The following is a 24,923-nucleotide window of genomic DNA, read 5'->3' as shown; positions in this document are numbered from 1 at the left end:
TGGTAGCAAAAAACATTCAGTCTACACTGGGGATACAATAGAGTTGGCCTGCTGAATCTCATAGCATATTTCATTTTTAATTTTTTGCATGCATGGATGTTTGTATGTGCATGTGTAGGTAAGTACATGCATGCTCATGTGTGTGAGGGTAAACATACAAATGATTGTATACGCATGTGAGCAGTCTTAGGTGCCATCATCCTCAGGCACTGAGTGTTTTGTTGTTTTTCCCTGAGACAGATCCCTCACCGTCCTAGGGTTTTGTATGTCAAGCTGACTGACTAGTGAGCTGGGGTCTGCCTGTCACTGACTCACCAGTGCTGGGATTACAAGCCCACAGGGCTGAGCCTAGGTTCTGTTTTTACCTGGGATCTGGGGATTGAACTCAGACTTGCATGGTGTGCTGGCTCATTTTATGTCAACTTGACACAAGCTAGAGTTATCTGAAAGGAGGAACCTCAATTGAGAAAATGCTCAGTACTTCTCCAGTAGAGCATCTTTAAAAAATTTAACTTAATTTTATTGTTTTTGTTGTTTGTTTGCTGAGACAGGGTTTCTCTGTGTAGCTTTGGATGTCCTGGAGCTTGCTGGCCTTGAATTCACAGAGGTCTGCCTTCCTCTGCGTCACAAGTGTTGGGACAATAGGTGTGTACCACCACTGCCCAGCTAGAGGGCATATTTTTATTGATCACTGAGGGAGGGCCCAGTCCACCGTGGGTGGTGCCACCCCTGGGTGGTGATTTTGAGTTCTATGAGAAAACAGGCTGGGCAAGCCATGAGGAACAAGCCAATAAGCTCCATGGCCTCTGCATCAGCTTCTGCCTCCAAGTTTCTGCCCTGCTTGAGCTCCTGTCCTGATTTTTTTCAGTGATGGGTTATGATGTGGAAATGGAAGCAATAAACTCTTTCCTCCTCAACTTGCTTTTGTCCATGGTGTTTCATCCCAGCAGTAGAAGCCCTGACTAAGTCATATGGCAAGCACCTTATCAACCTGAACTCTCTCCCTGGCTTCTCCTGTGGCATCTAAATGGCACAAGGCAAAAGACCCTTCTAGTAGAATCCAGTCCTCCACATGCTTCCTTCCTTCTAATATCACCACAAAAAATCAAAATACAATCTTACTGGCATCTTATGACTTAACAGTTCTAGTCACAATGTGGAAATAGATGCTGCAAATTAGCTTCATTTAAATATCTATACATTTGTCACACAGTTGGTTCATGTTGACCCTACTAGTCCCCTTTAGAGGGTTTTCCTCTCCCTATCCCTGAACTTATCAGATGTGGAAGTCAGAATTACTTTGACGTCATCATTCCTTGTTAACTGAGATTATTTTAGATCCCCAGGAAGCCATTTTCTCCACGGCTCTTTCCTCAGGAGAATAATCACTTCACACACTTCAAAGTTCCAATAAGAAGGCTGTTACACAAGATGTTTAACAAATTTAGAACATGAAATGAAGACTTCTTCTCTCCCCAAATAACCATTGAGAAACTCAAGACACATCTTTCTGAAAGAGAATACACTACCTCTCATAATACTCAAAAGGAAATTCCTATGAATTAATGCAGTGATAAATACTGCAGATATAGGCCCTCAATATATAGTAACATGGTGTTTTCTAATTAGGATGCAGCAAGATTCTCACACACAAAGTCTTTCTTTCGTATTAAGAGTCAGAATTAGAACAATGTGTAAAAGATGACACTTACTCAGACATGTTCTCCCCTCGTCTATTTTCAGTGAAAGCTGACTAATTTTTGTTTAAGAAATAATGGAGTGATTCTATCATTGAAATAACAAATTTGTTTGTTGTGTTGTAAGTCAGGGAGTGGCAAAGTTTTCTTTTAGCTTTGTTACTGTTTAGGATATCATAAGAAGTGAAAACATAGATACAAATTTAAAATAACTGTGGGGTTTAGAACTGAGTTTTTTTAATCAAATGCAATTTGTATTTCACCAGGAAATAAAACCATTTGAAACTTTTGGATTCACTGTTCAACTAGTTGAAATTACCATAAATCCACGAAATAGCCAACAGAGTTACCCAAGGCTCCAGGGTGACTGGAGGCACACTTTGAGGGCAGCGGTACAGAATGAAGAGTCAATGGACTGGTACTCATTCCTTGGGATCTAAGAATGTGTGCAGTTTGTTACTGTTACTGGTATATTCTTTGGGAGTTTGGGGAGGGGAAGAAGGGAAATGAGTAGAACATTTTGTTTAACATTTGGTGTGTGCTTGGAGAAATGGTGAAACAATGGTAAGAATAGCTAACTGATGATTTGATTCTATGTCCTGAATATTTTGCCTTAAATTTTTTTTTCTTCATTGGCACAGTAAATGGGAACAGTGAGAGACTATTAAACAACTGAGAATGCTGAACCAACAGGCAAGGCGTTCCTTACCTGAGCTCAATGTGACCCATAGATGACAAAGCCAGTTCTTGAGTTACCAACGCTGCCATTTTGCAGATGGGAAACTGCAGAGGGAAAGACTTTTAGTGGAGAGCAGATGCAGACAGAGCATCCTGCTTGAGGTTCTAATTCCTGAAATTCAAGAAAAAGGCCCTTCCCAATTATGAAGTTATAAATGTCAGTTTGACTATCCAAGCCACTTGCTCAAGAAGGGGATAGGGGAGTTTGGGTGATTGGAGGTGAGTGTTGTACTCTTAGGGTGCAAAGTCTTGAAACCTCACTTTTTTCAGCTTTGAACGCCAAAACTGCAAGCACCAGGGTTCTGTTACTGATGGGACAAATTCCACTGAGTCAGCTGAGGATTGAAAGACCCATGAGCCAGGTCTCAGATTAATCTTCATATTGAAGCAGTGGTTTACTTGAGAATACAAACTATCCAGACTAGCTGATGTCCAAATTTCTCCATCTTGAATAATGGGAGCCCTCAGTTCTTGTCATCATGGAGACCTGAATTTACACCTCCATCTTTTCAGCTATGAGTTGGATGTCGGTGGAAATCCTGTTTAAGTGTAAACTTCACACCACAATGTCAGTTTTTGTCACAATCAAAATACATATTTTTATTAAAAAATAATCAAGAAAAATTTAAGTGTTAGTGCTTAAGTTTTCTTTTAAGATAAGAGCCCTCATCTTTTCTTTCTTATCATGTCTATAGAAGAAGGAAGCAGCGGGGCGGCTCATACTCACAAGGCCATGATTTTTAACCCCATTCTTCCTTCCTCTTTCACATACAACCAAGACCTAATTTTGTAAACATGTATAAACTCCTAATAAATGAATCAATAACAAGCAAATAACTCCGACCATTGCCTTATGGGAGAACTAAAGTCCACTGAGTCTTCTGATTTATACTTTGTTTTCCTCCCCAACTCAACAAGTATGAATCATAAGTGGAAAACAACACTGTTTTCTGTGAGAACTTTAAGTATTGTGGCTCTGTTACCTCATAATTATCTATTTTACTACCCCATCAGACAGGATATACCAAGGCTCCTCTGGACTTCTCTTCCTGGGTCTGCTCAAGTGTGAGACAAACAGCTAAATTTATAGCTGAGTCCTGAAAACTGAAACTGCGCATTGGGCTAGAGTGTCTGGCTGGCTCAGGGTGACTTTTAGAATGACAGATTAGGGAGGGATGGTCTCCCTCCATTTAAATATCTCTACTCTTGTTCTTACCACTCCCAAACACACTGCCTAACTCTCAGCTTCACAATTTTGGTCAAGCCTGTACGTCGCCTGAACTATTACTTACCTTGTTCATTTAAATTGACTACTTAAAAAAACAAAAACAAACACAAACAACAAACAAACAAACAAAAAACTTAACTAACCAAGTTACTTTGGTGCTAAGCAGTATCTTTGAAATCATGGTTCTGACAGCATTTTTTCAATGTTAATGTTGAAAACACAGTCATTAAAATGTTCACCAGCAAAATTAAAACTGGGAGTAGACTGATGGCTTCCAAGGAGGAGGAGGATGGCATAGAAGGACAGTTCCGCAGGCACACGGTGCTTCTGTTTTGACTGTGGCAGTCAAATTTGCTTGTGGAAAAATTGAATCAAGTCAACACAGGGGTTTGTCCTCTTTTTTTTCTTTTCTGTTTTCAGTTGGTGAAATTGGTTAGAGTTAGTGGAATGTGTCCTTGCCAGCTTCCTGGGGTGGTATAGCAATGCAAGGTGTTCCCATTGAAGAAAACAAGGTAAGGGGTACACAATATTTCTCTCATTGTTTTTCATAACTACAGGTGACTTTTCAATTATGGTAAGATAAGAATTGGTGAAAAACATAAGGTTCTTGGTTAAATTTGAGTTTCACACAATAACCAAATTGGTCTCTCTCTCTCTCTCTCTCTCTCTCTCTCTCTCTCTCTCTCTCTCTCTCTCTCTGTGTGTGTGTGTGTGTGTACTTATGTGTGTGTATTTGTGGCAATGTTTGGGATACATTTGTTCTAATGTGTTTGCTGTTTATCTGAGATGCAGGTTTAGTCCGGCATATTTTATTGTTTGCTTGTGAGAAGAAGCCTGGATATGTACACAGACTGGCCTAGAACTTGGGGTCCTGCTGCCTCTACCTTCCCTTCTAGTCCTAAGATTACAGGGTACCACCACACCTCTGTAGAGTCATGTATTTTATTCGGTAATCATACGTTTAGCTTGAGATCTAAAGCACTGTAGGTGCATTATTGGTAGGAAAAAAAAGCACATGTGCTTGAGGCAAGAGAACAGTTGGTATAGTTATCAAACTGAATGAAGTCTTGTGAGCCTGCTGGGAAATGGAGCAGACAAGGTGAGTGTGGATTTGGGACTCCTGTAGTCTTCCCACACACAAGATATGGCTGTGATTCGAGCTACATTCACTGTGACCTCTGCTCCTTGTTCTGTAACACGAAGTTCCTTGGTGACCCCATCCTTACCCCACACCAAAGCAAGGGAACTGCTCAGGCTCATATGAAGCATGGCTTACCAAGTGGTGGAAAAAACACTTTTTCTTCTTTAATAGGAAGAATTAGAAACGAGCAGACAGATACATCAGAGGCTGAAGAGATGGCTTAGTGGATAATAGTGCTTTTTGTGCAACTATGCGGACTTTAATTCAAACTCCCAAAACACACATTAAAGCCGGGTGCATAGTTCAAGTGTCTGTGATCCCGGTGCTCCTATGAAGAGATGGGAGGTGGAGAAAGGAGAATTTCCTGTCTTGCAGGCCAGCCAGCCTGGTGTGCACAGTGGACAACCAATGAAGAGATCCTGTCTCAAACAAGGTGGAGGGTGAAGACTGAAACTGTCCTCGGACCTCCATGTATATACCATGACATGTGCACACACACACACACACACACACACACACACACACACACACACTCATACACACACACACACACACACACATCAAATGTATATATACAAAACAGATGATAGATTAGTAAGATTTAAAAAAATTTACTTCAGTAGTACACAAAACTCTCTGCTATTAATGACCTGTAACTCCCTTACAGACAAAGCCAATGCGTGTTTTTATTTTAATCTGCTTCAAATAAGATAGGTAGCCAGGGACATTCTGCTCCCATCTTTATATAACTGTGGTTTGACAAATGCTGGCATTCCTTTGGCCCGTTGGTCTATGCCTTCTCTTCTCATCTTGCTCTGTGCTCATGTAGGATGACCTGGGCTTTTACCACATTGGGTGAGAATGAAAAACTATTTTTCTAAGATATTATCTTGCAAGCCCATCTCTCACGCACTACTGTATCCCACAAAATGCAACAGTACCCTGTGCCTACATGCATTAGCTTCTGTAGCTATTCTGTGGCAATATGTGCTGCACAGGATGATGGCTATTTCCCTCTGACTCTTTGAAGACATAAAAACACAGGTAACATTGAAATGGTTGCAAGGGTGGTAAGCAGTGTGGGTTGGGAAAAGGTTGCACTTGGATGGAAGAACTCTGGGTATGATTCCTGCCTTTGTCACTGACCAGCCCTGAGAATTAGGAAAGGACTTATCAGCTCTCCAAAAACTGACTTCCTCATGCAACATTTACATCCGCATAGCAGCTAACGTCCTTGGGAAATGCAGTGCTGCTTGAGAAAGAACATAAAATGAGGCACGATCATCAGACTGGTGTGTCCTCAGCCTCCCAACTATGTGAACAAGAAAGTCTCTGGGACTGTTCAAGCCAACATTGACACAGCATGGTCTCCACTGGATTCTACACATGATAGTCTTACCAGAGAAGCAATTTTGCAGTAATGTACACATTATCCTTAAATTGTTTACATCTTGTATTTGGATCATGGCTCCTAATCGTGTTTAGGGTAGTGCAGTTTATCCATGTTTCTCTTTTAAATGAAAGAATCTTAAAATAACTAATCCATTTTTCCAAGAAATCTCAGACAAAAATCTTGATGTCTTAGTTCTCTTTGAAAGTGAGTATTAAAAATAACAGGTTAATTTGAAAGACAATGTCTGTTCTTTGTAATTCCTATTGAATACTTCTATTTTGAAGTGAGAAAAAAAATCTCCTAATAATTTTCAGATTGCAAAGTTTAAGAGCTTCAAGTTCACATTTTAGGATAAATATTTATGAATCCTTTTTGCTGTATAATTTCTAAATTTTCTCACACATATAATATTTTCTCAAAAGTCATGGTTAAAAAAAATGTAAAGAGAAAAGAATGGTATTTATAGCCTTGGAGATACTGTTCACTGACAGGACCAAATTCCAGCTCTAAGGTCAAAAGGAATGAGGTATTTGTGTGTGTGTGTGTGTGTGTGTGTGTGTGTGTGTGTGTGTGTGTGAATTAGTACTGGTATAAACCCCAGGGACTTGTGCATGCTCATCAGGCTCTCTACCACTGAACTATATTACCACCTTTATCCTGACATTTGCGATGGAGTCTTGAAGTTGGTGATGTAAGACTCATTAAATAGCCCATGCTATCTTCGGTCTTGAAATCTTCTTGCCTCACCCTCCCAAACAGCTGGGAATACTGGCCTGTGTCAATACGATGAGCATAAAGTTTCCTTTTCCTTGTTCCTCTGAATTTTAACTTCCTAACTGCAGTGTAATTGAGAAGCTAAAGCGTAAGCATCTGAAGTTCTCAATGAATGCCAACTAGTAATCAGCTGTGAGACATAATCATGGATTTGAACCATAGAATCTGCGGAACCGTGCTTGGCTCACACTTCCTAGGTAAACTTTGATAAACAGTTCAGTTTAGTCTTCAAAATCTCCATTTGGGGACTACAGAGATTCCTCAGTGGTTAAGAATACTTGCTGTTCTGGCAGAGTATCAGAGTATAGATTCCAAAATCCATGTTTGGTAGTCACAGCCCCCTATAACCCAGTTTCAGGGGATCTGACACCCTCTTCACACTTCTACAGACACCTCCATTCATATCTCCATACCCACATGCAGACACACACACACACACACACACACACACACACACACACACACACACACAGAGTCATGTAAATAAAAAATGAAATACATCTTTAAAAATGTTCTCCTTGCATTGCTGTGAAAAAGGAACTTTCAGCCTTAAATATTTTTAATAATAACATAAAGACAATCTCTTCTATATCCTGCACATATAATGATAACAGTTATTAGATGCTTATTAAATGATAGAAATATCATGGTTTGTACCTCCTTGGTTGAACAAGTCATCCAAATCCCTTAACCAAAAATCAGAACGGCAATGTCACATCTGGGGAGGCAATACTGTGGCCTTACAGTTCACTTCATGATCAGGCAATAAAAATAATGTTAACAAATGAATAAAAATTATAGATCCCCAGTTCACAGACAGAACACTCCCGCATACACTAGTTGTCTTAGAGTTTCATACTACCGAGTTTCGTCACAAATGTGACTCATTTATAAGATACTCCTGGCTCCTCGACCCTATTTGTTGAGTATCTTTGACAGCCTAATGTAGACAAAGGCAACTAAAATTATTCAACACTTTCAAAACATTAGCCCATATATCTGAAGTATTAGGAAATTATCTTTCTCTTGGTGTCTGTGTGATGACAAAACCAAACACATAAAAAAAATATATCCAGGCAAGTTGGCCGGCCAGTGGTCTACCTGTAGATTCTGATTTCTTTATATCATACAGCAAAAAATATTTATAATAACCAGTGCTACATGTATAGACAAGCCACCCAACATTCCTGGTAATCTTTGATAACCCCAAGACCTGCATATGCCCACACAATAAATATTATTCTTTAGGGCTATTCATCTTCACGCTGATAAGAGTAGAATTCATTCATGCCCACCAGATGCTAAGCCCCCTCATACAGTCATGGAGGGGAGGAAGCCAGAGTGTTTTGATAGAGGGTAAAAGGTTAGGGTTCCAAAATCACTGCTTACTTCGGGAAAAATGCTCTCTAGACAGTTAGGCCTGGAAGGAATCTTGCCTATTACATTCAGGTCTCACCTTGCGGTTCAAGGACCTACATAAATTACCGGAAGACACTAGGATGTGATAGATCTGGAATGGAACTCAGGTGCCTGTGTCTCAAGCCAACACTTTCTCCAATAAACCATGTAAAGTAACTATATATAACAGAAGATATTTAGCCAAGTTTGGACTCACAGGTGTAATAGCAGCAATAATAAGAATGAGAAGAGTTTTGGGTAGCAAAACCTTGAGTTTCTTAAAGCTTCCCCTTGCCAAGCACTGAACCATTAAATATGTACTTGACACACATTGCCATCCTTACTCATGGAACAGCTCCAATGGTTGGTATTATACTGCCAGTCGTTTGAATTAGTCTAAGGGATTAAAAGGGTTTTGAGGAACTTGCCCATGACCATAGAATTAATTGGTAGTAGAGTCAAATTCTAATCCAGTTCTGTCTGAATACACTAGGAGAACGTTAGCTCTCCCCTCAAGTATAATAATGCTTGCAGAATAATATTAAGAAAAGTAACATATGAAAGCCTTCTCATATCCATATCCCTACTTACATCGCAGATCATGAACATTAACTCAAAAATTAAGGACAGATGTAAATGCTGTCCATTATCACTGGGGAAAACCAAATGACCTTCTGGAAACTTGGTTAGCATACCAATCATCACCAATCCTGGAAATTGTAGCTCTGAGGACAAATGTTATCTTTGCACTCAAAAAGATGGCATTCATTTAAATAAAATAGACAGTTCCTGCTCAATCACATGCCAGTCCCAGCACACCACCTGTCAGTGACCAAGCACATAACGCTTGCATTCAGGCTGAGTAGTGTTTTAGAAAAGGCAGTCAGGCTATTAAACATTCATACATATACTGAGTAGGGCTTTATTTTTCCCAACCACTCATTCCACAGGGACAGAAAAGGTAAGATATGAATGAGATATGTATTGAAGAAGAAACTGTTTCCCCAGGACAGTTCAAAATGGGTGGAAGCACTGTAGTAATTTCCTTACAATTGCATACTTCCTTAGCTTATTAAATTTTGAAGAGGTTATCAATTTGGAATATAACCTAAAGAGTTTATGTTTCATAATTTTACTTTATTGCTGAAATATTTATGCAAATATTCAGTGTAGGAAGATGCTGCCAGATGGAAATGCAATAGTTGTGGAATTCTTCCTGGCATTTCCGACAGAATGTATAATACCGAATCACTTTATGCTAATGTTTTGCAATGGAATACATATTTTATAGCTACTTTGAAATGCAAATTTAAAAGATCTAAAAACTCTCAAAATTGTGCCAATGTAAAGTAAACTAATATAAAAAGTAGGCGTTAGGTAGATAAATTACAGCTCTGCCAGATCTACCGGATTTTTGGCAAAAGTAATGAACCATTTCTTTTACTCTGTGTAAATGCACTTTGATATTGAGAAACAGAACTGTGTTTGCCAAGGTTAACCTCAACCTCAAGCTCTTCTGACACAAAAATGCTGCCTTCTGAGGATACATTCTTCCTCAACCCCATTTTCATCCGGTAAAATCTGTGATGTGGGGTTTGTGGGATTTAGTTGCATCTGAGCCTGAGTGGAAAGTTTGAGCTAAGGGCTACAAGTGAGTTTGAATCACAAGGGGATTAACTTGGTCATTATCAAAGATCATTGGTGCTGATACCTGTTTGCTACAGCCTTATCAAGTCAGGTTTACTTCTACACTTGGTTGCTTGTAAGAATCACGACCACATCCTAACCTGACATTTGTAAAACCTGTGCTCAGAACTTGACTTTGACACTCAGACCTGTGAAATGACATTCCAAAGCACAGCCTTCTCACTGAGTTCAGAGAACTATTTCCTCTTTTCACATTGGGTTATATTTATTTCAGGATTAAAAAAGGGGGGGGCATTGAATTTTGGAAGGCATGATTGTTCTTGACAAAGATTTCAATTTATATTCTCTCTTTTGAGCTATTTTACCACTAATTATGAGCCAGAGATTGAATCTTGGCAAGGCAAAAAAATTTCTTGTGAATGATTCAAATAATAAGCCCCAAAGCTTGTTAAAAATAACCATTTGGTTCACTTTGTGTCCTAAATCTACTCTAGAGTATTTTCTCCTGTCCCGTTTTTCCTGTCTCAAAGATAATAAAGAAAAACAAACGCATCAATGCCACTGGGATTTTTGCAGATAAGATATTTGAATCCAGTAGAACTGATGAAAAGATGTTGCCATATTCCCTATTAATAAAATATTTTACACTGTTAATAAAGTCTATTGCACTTGGAACTAGTCATTATTCCACTCGTGAAACTGCAGTTTTGCAGGGTGATGTGTGGCTGTAGCTTTGTATCACTGAAGAACTGGCTGATGAAGTGTTTACTTCATCTTGTATGATGCTTCCACTCTGATGATTTCTGTATAATAGAAATATGTGCAAGGACTGTAATTCATGATTCCTCATGGTCAGTTCCATCAGCTCCCTCTCACTAGGAGGAGCTTTCTGGCCCATCCCCACCACCACCACCCCCCACACCCCTGCAGAGGCAGAACCCCTTACTGTGGTATGCATTTGCATAAAATGAGTAGCAAACATCCTTTTAATGTTCTTGTTCAAAGCAATGAAACATTCCAGAAAATATTTGGTTGAGTTACCTGTTGCGACTTCTGCAGTCCATACATGTGGACTATGTAGGGTGTCTCTGTGGAGGACAGAGTTTGTGAAGAACTCTGTTGGAGAGAACTCTATGGAAAAAAGTCAAGAAAGAACAACAGAATTCCTCCCCACCACCACCATATTAGAAGCCCTGTCCACCACCATAAATGGGCCCCTGCCCAGCAGCAGTATGCTCTGGTTCTGAGGCTTTGCACTTAAAGTCACCTTGCATTTGTAAATCCCAGACTAAGACTGCAGGGGTTTTATTTATTATCAAAAAAATAGAATTCCATTTCTTTCCTGAGAGTGCAGGCATTAAACTTTTACACAAAACTCTTGTTCATACCACTAGAATTTTAGGGCAAATTGCTATAAGGTACAGCCATGCATGCCAGTGACTACACCAACTTCTCTCACTTAGAAGGGATGCTGTGGGTGATTATTCTTCATAATAAAATTACTATTCTCGACAGTGCATAAGCCCAAGCTAATGCAAAGTGAGTCATGTGGTTCCCGACACATTTGAGGTAAATTGGGAATCACCATCTGGCAGAGAGCGTCTCTTTTTAAAATTGCTCTCCTTTTTTAATTAAAATGTGTTTTAATTAAAAATAGACATGTCAAGAAGTGCTGTATATCAATTACATGACTGACAATATGCTTACATTTTTTTCTAAAACATATGAACCAGAAATGGGATGTCATGTTATTTCTCAAGAAAACAATGGAATACAACATCTAGAAAGTGAGGTTTGCTACCAGGAGGCATCGTACCTATGTCAGAACTCAACCAAATATTTTCTGGAATGTTTCATTGCTTTGAACAAGAACATTAAAAGGATGTTTACTACTCATTTTATGCAAATAATGGGTTTTCATTCATTCCTCATCATGAATGATGTGGAAAAAGCTCTCAAATGTTCTCAGCAGCCTAGTGAGTGATCATAGATATTCAAAGGTCTATCCTTACTGCCAGTAAGGATACATATTTGGTCCTGCCTTGGGACACGTGTGAATGACCGAGTGTGTGTGTGTGTGTGTGTGTGTGTGTGTGTGTGTGTGTGTGTGCATGTGAATATAGAAGCCAAGGTCAATCTCTCCTTTTTTTTTTTTTTTCCATATCAGGAACTGTTCATATTGCTTTTTTGAGTCAGGTTTTCTCATTGGAACCTAGGGCTTGCCAATTCAAATAGGCTGTCTGGCCAGGGAGCCCCAGGGACCTACTCATTTCTGCCTCCTAAGCACTGGGATTCCAAGTGCAGGCCACCATGACTAGCTTCTTACATAGGTTCTGGGGACTGAACTCAAGTCCTCATGCTTGAGTGGCAAACACCTGATGGAGATAAGTGAACTATCTCTTCAGCCCCATAGGCTTCCTTGGAGCACCTTCCTGTCCCTTCTCCAGACTAAGAAGCACAAAACAGTAAGTTCAACCATGTGGTGGGGAGATTGGAGTGGGTAATGGTGAGAGGTTAAAAACAAGGACACCAGGGAATTTGAAGGCAAATGTATGGAACGAGAAAAAAGAATCATCCTGAGGGAGGTAACCCAGACTCAGAAAGGTAAACATTACTTATAAGTGGATATTAGCCATAAAGTAAAGGATAACCAGGCTACAATCCACAACCTCAGAGAAGCTAAGTAACAAGGAGGGCCCAACAGGAACCCTAGGGAGGGGAAGTAGAAGCAATCTCAAGGGTGGACTGGGGGCAGGCAGGGATGAGAACATGAAGGATCAGGTTGTGGGGAGCGTAGTTAGAGAGAGAAAGAGCGTACCGAAATAGATGACTTAAAGGGGGTGCACATTTCAGGGTCAGGTAGAAACCTGGTGCTAGGGAAACTCTCAGATTTTACAATGATGACCCTAGCTAAGACTCCTAGCAATAGGGGATATGTAGCCTGAACTTGCCATCTCCTGTAATCAGAGCAGTGACTATTCCAATTGTCATCAAAGAATGTTCATCCAGTAACTGATGAAAACAGATGGAGAGACCCACAGCCAAGCACTGGGCGGAGCTTGGGGAATTCTGTTGAAGAGAGGGAGAAAGGATTGTACAAGCCAAGGGCATCAAGGATATCACAAGAAAACCCACAGAGACAACTAACCTGGGCTCTTAGGAACTAACAGAGTCTGAACTAATAACCAGCAAGCCTACATGGGACTGACCTAGGCCCTTTGCAGAGATGTAACAGTTGTGTAGCTTGGTCTATCTGTGGGACTCCCAACAGTGGGAGCAGGGGCTGTGCCTAAGTAGAACAAGGGAACCTGTTCCTCATCCTGGGTTGCCTCGCCCAGCCTTGGTACAGAGGAGGAGCTTGGTCCTACTTCAGTGTGATGTGCCATGCTTTGTTGACATCCATGGGAAACCTGCTCCTTTCTGAACAGGAACAGAGGAGGAGTGGATTGGGGGCAGATGGAATGCAGGGGGTGGGTGGGGAGGGGATGGGAGGAGAAGAGGGACGGAAAACTGAGGTCAAGATGTAAACCAATTGAATAAATTTAATTAAAAAAAACAAACCAAACAAAAATCCTCAGGAAGGAGAGATGATAGCTCTTTCAGACACTTGTAAGTGTGTGTGTGTGTGTGTGTGTGTGAGAGAGAGAGAGAGAGAGAGAGAGAGAGAGAGAGAGAGACAGAGAGAGAGAGACAGAGAGAGAGAGAGACAGAGACAGAGAGAGGGAGACAGAGAGAGAGAGACAGAAAAGAGAGAGGAGACTAAGAGGTGCTGTCAGATAAGTGAGTTTCCATGGCATTAAGACCAGCATTTGAATCTTCCCACAACTGTCTGAGTTGACAATTATGTCAAAATGCTCTTCTCTCAATGGTTGAAGTTTAAATACTAATTGTCACAGTGAGACACATTTTAGTAATAATCATGTAGTTTTGAACTTTGATGTTCTCAATTGCCACATATCACCAGAATCTTCTTTCTTAAGAAATGCTCAGGTGCCTACAGAGGTGAGGTACAGTTTTAGATCTCCCGGAGCTGTAGTTACAGTTGTGAGCCACCTAATGGGGGTGCTAAGACCTGAACTCGGGTCCTTCGCAAGAACAGCACATGGTCTTAACCACTGCACTGAGCCATCTCTCCAGCTCCAATCTGTAAAAGTTTTATCACAAAGTGAATAGTTCTAAAAGATATAATCCTTGATATTGTGTATATATTAATTTTAAACCTCAAGTTATTTTTAAGTAGGATTAACAGAATCTAATACCCAGTGATTCAATGCCTGCAACCATTAGTTGTTTTTTGTTTGTTTGTTTGTTTGTTTGTTTTGTTTTGTTTTGTTTTGTTTTGTTTTGTTTTTTGAGACAGGGTTTCCCTGTGTAGTTTTGCACCTTCCCTGGAACTCACTTGGTAGCCCAGATGGACTCAAACTCACAGAGATCCACCTGGCTCTGCCTCCCTAGTGCTGGGACTAAAAGCATGTGCCGCCACCACCACTTGGCGCAACCATTAGTTTTAATACATACTTACAAAGGGTTCTTGATTTGGATATTGAAAGTAACAATCATCACCCCAAACTTAAGAAGCAAAATTTTAAAACAGATGTCTAAATAAGCCACTGAAACAAAACAAAAGCCCAATAAGGTATAAACATGTTTAAATTAAACTCCAAAAAGTGGCAATTCCCTCATGACAGAGTAGATATCCATAGCTGCTCCACAGAGATGGGTGGGAATGTGCCAGCCAGCATTAAATGAATATTGAGCAGCTGCCGGAGGGCTAGCATGATGGATTATTTCCCCAGGAGGCCTATCATCCCTGAATATTCATTTATCCACATATTCACTCACAGGTCTTTTGAGAATATGAAAGGTAATACGTCCAAAGTAAGGAGATCAAAGGAGGAAGGCTGAGGATGATGGCCCTTTGAGAGACACAGATACTGTCCCAGGCCAAAGTCCCTTGAAAGGTGGAAAGTGTTGTGGGATTCCAATGGACTGCTGACAGAAATACATCAGAGGCTCTCTGAGCTTTCAACTCCCAAACACCAGCAGCCAGCAAGAGAACTAAGGGGGACACCTTCCAGGCTATTCCAGGTCTTTGCCAGGCACAGGGCAGCAGCATTGCTGCAGACAAGCGGGCTAAAGGTGTTGCCCTTGCTGCAGAATGAAAGGAACACCACTAGATAACAAGAGCAGCTCCCAGTTGACCAAGAGCCAACGGCAGCTGGGCGGTAAGCAGGGAGGGATCACCATGGCTCCAGAATTTGGCAGCTGAACTCGAAAGCACCAGAAGCCTTCTGGAATTTTTCCAGTGCTTTGACATGAAGCCCTGTTGAAAGGAGAGTCGGGGTCGTCCCTCTCAGGTATCCGCAGTCAGGCTTGAACTGCATAGAGAGACAGGTGCAGGAGGCCTGACGTCTGCTCAAATACAGGTCAGAGCCACAGGGCAAGCTTCAAAGGAAATCTTTTCTTTAGTCGATGCTGATCACTTGTATAAACTGGACACGCTAAAAATTTACAATGCACAAAAAAATAGAAGCAAAGAAGGCTCATGACGGAGGGAGGAAAGAATCAACAAAAGTAGTCTCCAAACTCGACCAGAGGTGGGGATTTTCCATGTGCGGTGAGAATAATCACCTTAACCTTGTTGAAAGGTTTGGAGTACAGATGGACACCAAAATGAGGGTGTGAGCAATCTGATAGTTGAATTCACCTTTAGTACAATATGAGTTTTATACCGCAAAGTCCTTCATTGATTACTCCATCTAGCTCTGTAAAAATGCCAGGGATTTTTAAAGTTATATCCTGACTAGAAAGATTCCAGTGTCTTAAATATCTCATTTGTTATCATTTTAATTATCATCATTATTGTGGGTGCTGAGCACTTGATTAAAACAACAAATCTGACAGGAAATGATTAAAAGTCAAATTATTTTTATTGGAATTATATCATTTGTGAGGTGAATCAAATCATTTTTCCATTTGATCATCTATTATTGAGTAAGAATTACCTCTTAACAAAAAAAGAGACAGGGTTTATCCATTGATTCTTTTTCTATTTATCATCTTTAATAAAGCTGAAAATTTATATGGGGATGGATAAGAATTCAGTTGTTGACCAAGTTATTAAACTTCCAAATTAGAGTCTTAGAATCAGCATTTGTCAACAAATAATATATTTGATTATCTATTTCAATTGACAATTGTATTGGATCCTCTTCAATCTTATTGAAGATAAATAATTAGAAACTAATGTGAGTTGTAACACTATTTGTTACCTAGTACCTTAGGGCTACTATTGCTGTGATGAAACAGCATGAGCAAAGCAACTTGGGGAGAAAAGAGTTTATTCAACTTATACTTTCCCATCACAATTCATCATCAAAGGAAGTCAAGACAGGAACTAAAGCAGGGCAGGGACTGGAGGCAGGAGCTAATGAAGAAGTCAGAGAGGAGTGCTGCTTACTGTCTTGCTCAGCCTGCTTTCTCATATAACCCAGGACCACCAGCCCAGCAATGGCACCACCCACAATGGGCTGGGCCCTCCCACATCACTCACTATAGAGGCTTGCCTGCATCCTGAACTTATGGAGGCATTTTCTTAATTGAGTCTCCCTCCTCTCTGATGACTCTAGCTTGTGTCAAGTTGACATAAAACTAGTCAGTACACCTAGTTATTAGACTCAGCCTTCTTCTTAAAATCAACATCAATACTTCTTTAACTTGGAGATTAATATGCTGGTAAATTCAGTGCAGGACATATCGTTTTTTTGTTTTGTTTTGTTTTTGTTTTTTAACTTAAGCAGTCTTTAATGAAAGCTGTGCATGAGATGCTCCTACTGCTGTATCTTCTCAATCATTTCTTCTTGAATTTGCCCTTTTCCTTTCCTACTTGTTGACACTTGGCTTTCCTTTCCAGGACCTTTTTGGAGTCTTTGTTCAGCTTTAGCCTGGTAATAAACACCTTGCTGAGGAGGATGCCCACATGAACAGTTGTGCCATTAGCCTTTCCTCACCACATATGTTCAATGTAGATGACATATTTTTTTCTGGACACTCGGACCACTTTGCCAATCTGATGACCTTTGTAGTGTCCTCAGACAACCTTTCAAATGGGCATAGATTGAACATTGTACTTCTGCCTCAGATCTTTGGAAAGAGGGGAAGACATGATCTTCCTCCAAACGTGAGAAGGTGCACTGAAATGCTGTTTGTAGTTCTTGCTTCGGTTAGAAGTCACAAAGGCACTGAACTTCATTTTGGCAGGGTCAATCACATTTTTTAAAGAAGAAGGGTAGTTATGGAAGGAGAAGGAAGGTAGAAATAATCAAAAGAATGTTCTCAAACATATTCATTGTAGAGAGGTGGAATTCTGCGACTTTTGGTCCATTAAGTTCCATCCATGCCCTCTCATCCTTTGGTAAACGTTTTTGTAGCCCCACTTTGAGTAAAAATGAACAGACTGCATGCCTCTCTATCAAATGTCATGGAAGGGAACTTCGTTCTTAGATAACCTGAATCACTGCCTCAAATGTGTTTATAGGAAACACAACCAGTTCCAACCATGGAGGAATATTTCTTAATTCTGTTCCCACCTCCTGATGAAACCTCTTGAGTCAGTAGTTCTGAGGAAGGTGATGCTTGTGACCTTGGTGGATTTTTAAAAGCCCATTGGCAGATATTAACAGCAGTGCTCACTCATGTGAAAACAAGGAGTTTCTTTCTTTACCAAAATAGCAAGAAAACAGATGTGTGATCAAACATCACAGTGTTGTCTTCCTAGTCAAAAACACTAGGGTTTTTTTCCTTCTAATTATGTTATACTTGACAAAGACAGTATTCTTCATTTTGAAGATTCCAGAAGCCTTTGTACTTTCTGAAATGGCTCAACATGGCAATTCTTTGATGTAAAGTGTGTGGATACAACAGACAAGACCCAGGGCCAGCTTCCTTTGACTGTTTTGTTGAGCTGCCTGTGAATAGCTATGGAATCTAGGAGTACTCACTTGGTTGGCTGTAACTATCAGGAAAACACCCCTCAACGCTAGAGATGCATCATGCTATCAAAATGAAGCAAAAAATAAAGTGTCATGTTTCTTACTCAGTTAGAAGCTGCCTCCCGAGTATGTGGGTTCAGGTTTCCAGTGAAATACCTTTGGCTGGGAATTTTTATATGCTTAATATACATTTTTAAACACAGACTTTTATATTTGGTAAAAATAAAAGCATTGGTAATGTTCTAATGTGCTAAAAACAAGTCTTAGGAATAGTCATAGAATCCAATATCCTATTAGATTATTCAGATAGCTAAACAGCAGTGTGGATGGATTTGGGTTTCCATTGGTTATTAACCGCATCCAAGCTGCTGTTATCTTTTGCCTGGCTTATAACAATAACCTCTAAGTTGGTTTTTCTGTTTGCACTTCTGGACCCTACTGTGTTCTGTGCTCTACTTGCAATGGTCACTGCAGTGGCTTTAGGATGCTACTCAATATGGTCTACCATTTCTTCTGTCCTCTCATCTGCTGCTATACTCCTACTTCCCTCTGTACCAGCCACCCTGAGTCTTGGCTGCTCTTTGTCCTTCCCATGTAGGCTGCTGTCTTAACCCACCCACTTCTTTACTCAGCCTACCCACAGTAGCAGAGCTAGCTATTTGCAGGGCTTACCATCATCTTTCTCAAGCATAATCTTCACAGAAGCTTTCCCTAGCTCTATTTAAGATTGCAAATCTTAATAACTCCCCAATATATTTTTATTGTTTTATTATTTCTTTTTTTTTTACACTGAAGGCAAGCATTTATATCTATTTTTCTCCCTGTTGTATTTCCAATAACCAGCAAAAATTCTGGCCCAAAGAGAGAACTCAGCAAATATTTATTGATGTAAAGTTGTGAAAGAGGCATCCAGATTTCTGCTTCATCATAAGTGGTAATGAAAAAAGAACACATGATGTTAACTGGGTATTCCTTGACATTCTTTTTTCCCCATGTCTGTGTGTGAGTACATGTGTGCACGTTATGTGCACGGGTGTGGAGGCCAGATGGTAATCCTGGGTGTTGTTCCTTAGGTGCCGACTGTCTTGTTTCTTTGACACAAGGCTTCTCACTGAGATCTGAGGCTCTCGAACTAGGCCAGATCGGCTGGCCAGCAAACCTTGGGATCCACCTGTCTCCACCTCACAGGCCTGAATTATAAGGAAGGGGCAACCAGCATGTCTGGCTTTTCTCATTTGGGTTCTGGGGAGCAAATGTAGGAGCTCCTGCTTACACAACGAACACTTTACTTATTGAGCTATTGCCCCAACCTGACAATTTTCAATGTCAAGTGAAGATGAATGCCATCTAGATAATGCAGGGTGTGTTTATGAGCAACAATAAGAAGTATGTAGATGTCATAGGGAGGTCACAGTAATGGTTTTCTAGTGTTTGATCATTTCCTGCCACCAGCCACCATTCACTTGTTCGAATTGAAATAAGACACATAGTACAAACTATGTACAAAATGTGTCTCAAGATTTCTTGACAATGAGTTAGGCACACAGTTGTTACTTCGCCCCTACTAGTATAAAGAGTAGAAACCCTGAACCCATATTTCTCACCCATCTGGACTAAGTATCGAATAATAATTTTCTAAAATCCAATGTTTACTTGAAAAACCACATTAGCAACTGTAGCATGGCTAAAATAAAAGTGACTGAACCTAGAAGGGCTGGATAGGGTGAAGAATCTCTCATGTATTGCTCACATGACTACAATACCATAAAGCCACTCTAGAAGAGAGCTTGATAATGTCAAATATAAATAATTTATCCCAGCCATCCACCTAGCTCTTTTACTCAAGGGAAATAAAAACCTACATTCGTACAAAACCTATATATGCATATTTATGACAGCAGTATACATAAACTATAACTAATTATACATAAACTGTAAACAATTCAAATATTTAATGGGAGACTAAGCCAGCAAAATTCCAACCACAAAATGGAATAGTATTCATCAGCATAAAGGCTCAAATTACTGGTATTTGCCAAAACATGATGGCTTTCAAAGGCAATCACCTAGGTGAAAGAAACCAGTCAGTCTTATTTAGTGGATAATCCATTTATATCCTGCTTTAGAGAAGGCATGGGGTAGAGAACAGGTTAGCAATCACTAAGAGTTAGGGAATGTAGGCTGATTTGACTGAAGAATCAAGAAATACTAAAAAAAAAAAAATTGGATGTACATATGATTATTTTTCATCCTTATCATAGTGGTGGTGACCTGAATACACACATATGTCAAAACTCATAGGATTCTTCGTTAAAATAAAAACCTTTCATTAAAAATTTCATAAATGTGAGTTATTGAAAAACAGGGAAGACAGGGCAGGATTTCTTAGGGCAGGATCTGGGCAATTTGAAGGAATATGTCCAGTGCTGCCGGTGGATGAATGATCCTTACACATCCCCTTTCTTGCCTCTCCCCTGTGCCACATGCACAATCAGATGGCGAGCAGTCTCACTTGCTATATTTTCCACATTCTCAGGTGACCTAAAAGGCTGACCAGAAGGGTGGATGTTATCAAACAGCATTCTCACATGTTGGCATTCACTCTCTCATGATACATTCTCAGCAGCTTTATGAGTTAAGGGTGTGCAATCCTGTTTTCATTTTCTCTGTGGATCATGATCTCGAACAGCATGTTGGGCTAAGTCATTGAGCTCCATGTTTCAAAACTGACAGGAATGAGTTTAAATCTTGACTTTTTCTTATTATCTTTTTGGTTCTCTCTCTCTCTCTCTCTCTCTCTCTCTCTCTCTATATATATATATATATATATATATATATATATATATATATATATATATATATAAAATATATTCTTGGAATTCAGAATTAACTACTTAGAGCACATTACTAGTCCATCACTACTAAATGCTAATTAATCACCTAATACATGCCAATGTTTACTTGAGAAATTACATAAGTTTCTATGTAATGTAAGTTTTAAGTATCTCCAAGCTCCAATGTAATATGAATTTTCCCTAAGTTGATATAATGGGATCCTATTATGTTTTGATGATGCCAAGATAATTCAAGAATTTGGCCTAAAGGTTGGCTTCAAGCTAGTGTGTCTAAAATAATTGTTGCAGGAAAGCCCAGTCTATAGCAACAGTCTTTGATATCTTCTATTTTCCATTCACGGCTCCTCTGACATTGGCAAATGGAACAATGACCACTGGATAAATTCTGAATATTAATTTTATCCTCACAGGAAGCATCAATGCTTTCTCTCTCTCTCTCTCTCTCTCTCTCTCTCTCTCTCTCTCTCTCTCTCTCTCTCGTGTGTGTGTGTGTGTTGCTAATATGTGGATATTGATCGTTTTCTATATAACAGAAGAAAAAGATCAAATGAGTGATACCCACAGCAAACATTTGTTTATTCTAGATACTGTAAGAAGAGTTTTACTTCATATTTTCAATTACTCATCCTCTAAATTCTCATAGAGCTTGAATTTCTAAGCCTTACATCTCTCCTTGGGGATCTAACTGTCCCAGAACATAAATGGATGTAAAGAAAACATGCTTGCAATTTTAAGTTTATAGACAATTCAGCAAATGTTGCTTATTTTGAAAATAAGTAAATGGATGAATTTTGTTGCACAATATAAAAAAGAAAAAGAAAGCCCCCTTGAGACTGACATAATTTCATCTTGGGAAATTACTTACTTATACTTTCCATAGCACAGGCTTCATTTCAGAAGTAACGTGCTTTAGTACCACCCTTCTGGTGGTCACGCACGTGGCTTAAACCCAGGGATGACTCAGTGCTGCCAATAAACTCTGAAGACAATGACAACCAGCAAACCAGGTGAGGTGGGTGACAATTCCGCTAGGGGACTTGAGTCCACAAACAGTGCAAAAATCCCCAGAAACACACACAGAACTGCTCTGTAACTGATGGATAATCATCTCTCTTCTGCAGTCGGTGACATGTAAAAATTTGCTGCAATATTCCAAATCTGCTCCCCCCGCTCTCTTCCCCCACATGCCTCATATAAATCCTCTCTACTGTCCAGTGGATCCAAGATTATTTAAATTCCCAAGCTCAGATGCATCCCTTGAGTTAACTGGTTCAGAGGAGCACTACTGCAAAGTCATAAGTCCTTCTTAACAAGATGTACACCAACCAAACTTGCAGCTCTCATGTTCCCGGTAGATGAATATTTCATTTCTAGAAGAAACCTGTGGGTTGATTCAGTCCTTAAAAGTGAAGAGTAAACCTACTCCAGCTGTTTTCTTGAAAGCTGCAAATTACAAAGTAGAAGAAATAGTTGGTGCTTTATTATATTTATATTTTAACATGATTTAATAGAAAAAGAATATGGACTTTTGAGACTAACTTGAGGTCAAATCTCAATTTGATAATTTATTAGAGGTAACTTTGAACAAGGTGTTGTAATTACTAGGGCAAAGATAAGGCTTGTCAGGCTATTTTAAGAATAAATAACAGTAACATGAGCAAAGTCATTGAAAACCATTTAATGAGTATCTACAATGAACATATACTTGGCACGAAATTGAGGTTAACGGAGAACCAGTCTGCAGAGAACTTGTTCTGAATTGAGGAGATACACAAACAAGAAGACAATAGCACTGGTCTGGCTGAGTAGTGTGAGCTTCATCTTGGGAGGGAGAGATGAGGTGTCAGGAGGACGCACTAGAGGAGGTGAAATCTGTTGTAGTTTCAGTGATGAACAAGGACCAGCAGAGTCTCTGCAAAGACCCTGGAGCTGCACATGTTGCAGAGTGAGGCCAGGAAAGTGACCTGAGATTGCAATGGTGACTGTAGAGCCCCCATGTGCAGTGTCCTGCACTGTTACTGCTGATTTTAGGTTGTGGTCAAGTTGTGTTTTGGTATTCTCACAGTGGCTACAGGGAGGATTGTCTATTGCAGGACTTGAGGCAGAGAGATACATCAGAGGGTAAATGTATGAAGTGTGGGGAAAATAATGAGGGTCAAGTAACACAGTGTCAGTGTTGTTGGTGAGAGGAAAAAGTGGTCCAAGTTAGAGCTGCAGGGGAGGCAAAACAGATGACTTGAGAGGAAGCTGGTGATGGAGAGTGGAGAGTACCTCCCTCCTGGATGGGGGTGTACACTGTAGCACTTTCCCAAGGTGGAGCTAAAACAAGTTTTGGGGCAGCCTTTGGACGTGCAGAGCTTGATGAATGAGGAATTTGAGTATATCTAAGCTGCCATCTATATTGTCTCCCAGAGTTCCCTGTTCAAACCCAGGTACCCACCACAGTACTCTTCCCCACAATTTATCCTCAATCCTGTGTCACTTCCTCAAGCTCTCACTGGAACTATCTGAGACACCTCCCTCAGTTAACTGCTTTCCTTCAAGCCCTGGCGTGACAGTCTGCTGTTAGAGAGCTACCAAACCACACACACACAGCAGACATGAAGCATACAAGATCTGTGTACTAGAGTTCTGCAAAAGAGAGATAAGCTTAGAAATGGCCACATATAAGAGTTGATGGGAGACAGAGTAGGGAATGAGTTCACCTTGAGGAAAGGAGCCTGGGAGAGTGATTGTGACATAAAGAAAACAAAAATAATTTCAGCAAAGTCTGGAAACTAGATAGCTTTAAGAGGTTCTTGCTTGTTTTCAAATGATAATCAGTGTCAGGAAAGTTTTCAAAGTTGTCTGGATATACTGAACTAATTATTTTATAGTTATATAATCAATCTAATTTATGGTTCCTCTGCTGTACCTTGAAAATTGAGTATTTACTGGTTCTTTATGAGCTGTAACATTTTATGGCCTGTCAGGGGGTTGATTGATACAGTGCACTGAAAATAATCATATAAGATTACCTTAAAATGCTTATCAGTATCTGTCATTTTGACAGTGGAATCGCAATACTATAAATCTACAAAGATTAAAAAATTTAAGTGGGGTGTTCTAAGTCAAATATTTATTAAAATATCTCAACTACACCCAAGAAAGAAGCAGAAAAAAAATTCTAATTTGACATAAAGAAAAGTTAGCCCTGGGATTGTGGGCTCACTACAGAGCTTGTATTTTTCTTAATGGATCTTAAAGTTACCTATCATTCTTATTATGTATCTCACCACAAATATTTTCCAAACTAGTGTGCAGTTTTAGAAGATATCATCTCTTCAATTTCATTTCTAAGCAACATCTGGAAATAGTAAAAAAAAAAAAAATTACTGATCTGTATATTCTTTGATAAGTCTGCTGTAAAAATCTGACTAAAATACAAAATGTGGATGATAGATTTTCAGTAACTTGAACTAGCTGGCTGTATCCAGCTAGTCTTGCTGTACTCTTCCTTTATCTACTATATTTGGCCATCATCTTGCATAAACCTCCTTACCTGATCCCTAACATCCCCATAATAGTATGCTGACCAACTTGTATAGCACAACTCTATTATTATGACTTATAAAACTCCAAATTACTCAAAAATAGAAGTCACCCCTTAGCTGTCCATGTACTTTTGGGGTGCTACTATCCCAACAGAATTTTCTGAAATGAAGGAAATATTCTGCACCTCATCAATACAGTAGTCATTTTTCATGTGTTCTATGGCTTAAGGTATGGTTAATGTATCAGAAGAATTGAGTTGTTAATTTTCTTTAAGAAACTTAAACTCAACGAGGTACAAATGACTAATGGCTACCATACTGAATACTACAGCTGAAGGCTTATCAGGGGTCTGGAACACAGCAGGTATACTATTTACTGAAATGGACAAGATTTCTTTTGTTTGGTCACCTAAGTTTTCCCTCTAGCCTAGCTTGAGTCTTTGATGCATTTTAAATTCTTCTCAACCACTTCACTGATGGAAACTTCTGAACCATCTTTCATTTTGCCCATATACCCTCCAGGCCTGG

At 39.7% G+C, this 24,923-nt stretch overlaps 1 protein-coding gene and 1 pseudogene across 2 annotated transcripts in view; both read right to left on the bottom strand.

Moving 5' to 3' along the window:
- The window catches only part of LOC118585520 (IQCJ-SCHIP1 readthrough transcript protein), a 745,628-nt gene that overhangs the window by 501,678 nt on the left and 219,027 nt on the right, over positions 1–24,923 (bottom strand). The window lies entirely within an intron of this gene.
- LOC118585523 lies at positions 16,867–17,268 on the bottom strand (annotated as a pseudogene).

Source organism: Onychomys torridus, chromosome 6 (assembly GCF_903995425.1).
Source record: "Onychomys torridus chromosome 6, mOncTor1.1, whole genome shotgun sequence".
In the NCBI taxonomy this organism is placed as follows: domain Eukaryota; kingdom Metazoa; phylum Chordata; class Mammalia; order Rodentia; family Cricetidae; genus Onychomys; species Onychomys torridus.
The sequence above is the reverse complement of the archived record's forward strand: the minus strand, read 5'-3'. Positions and strand labels throughout refer to the sequence as shown.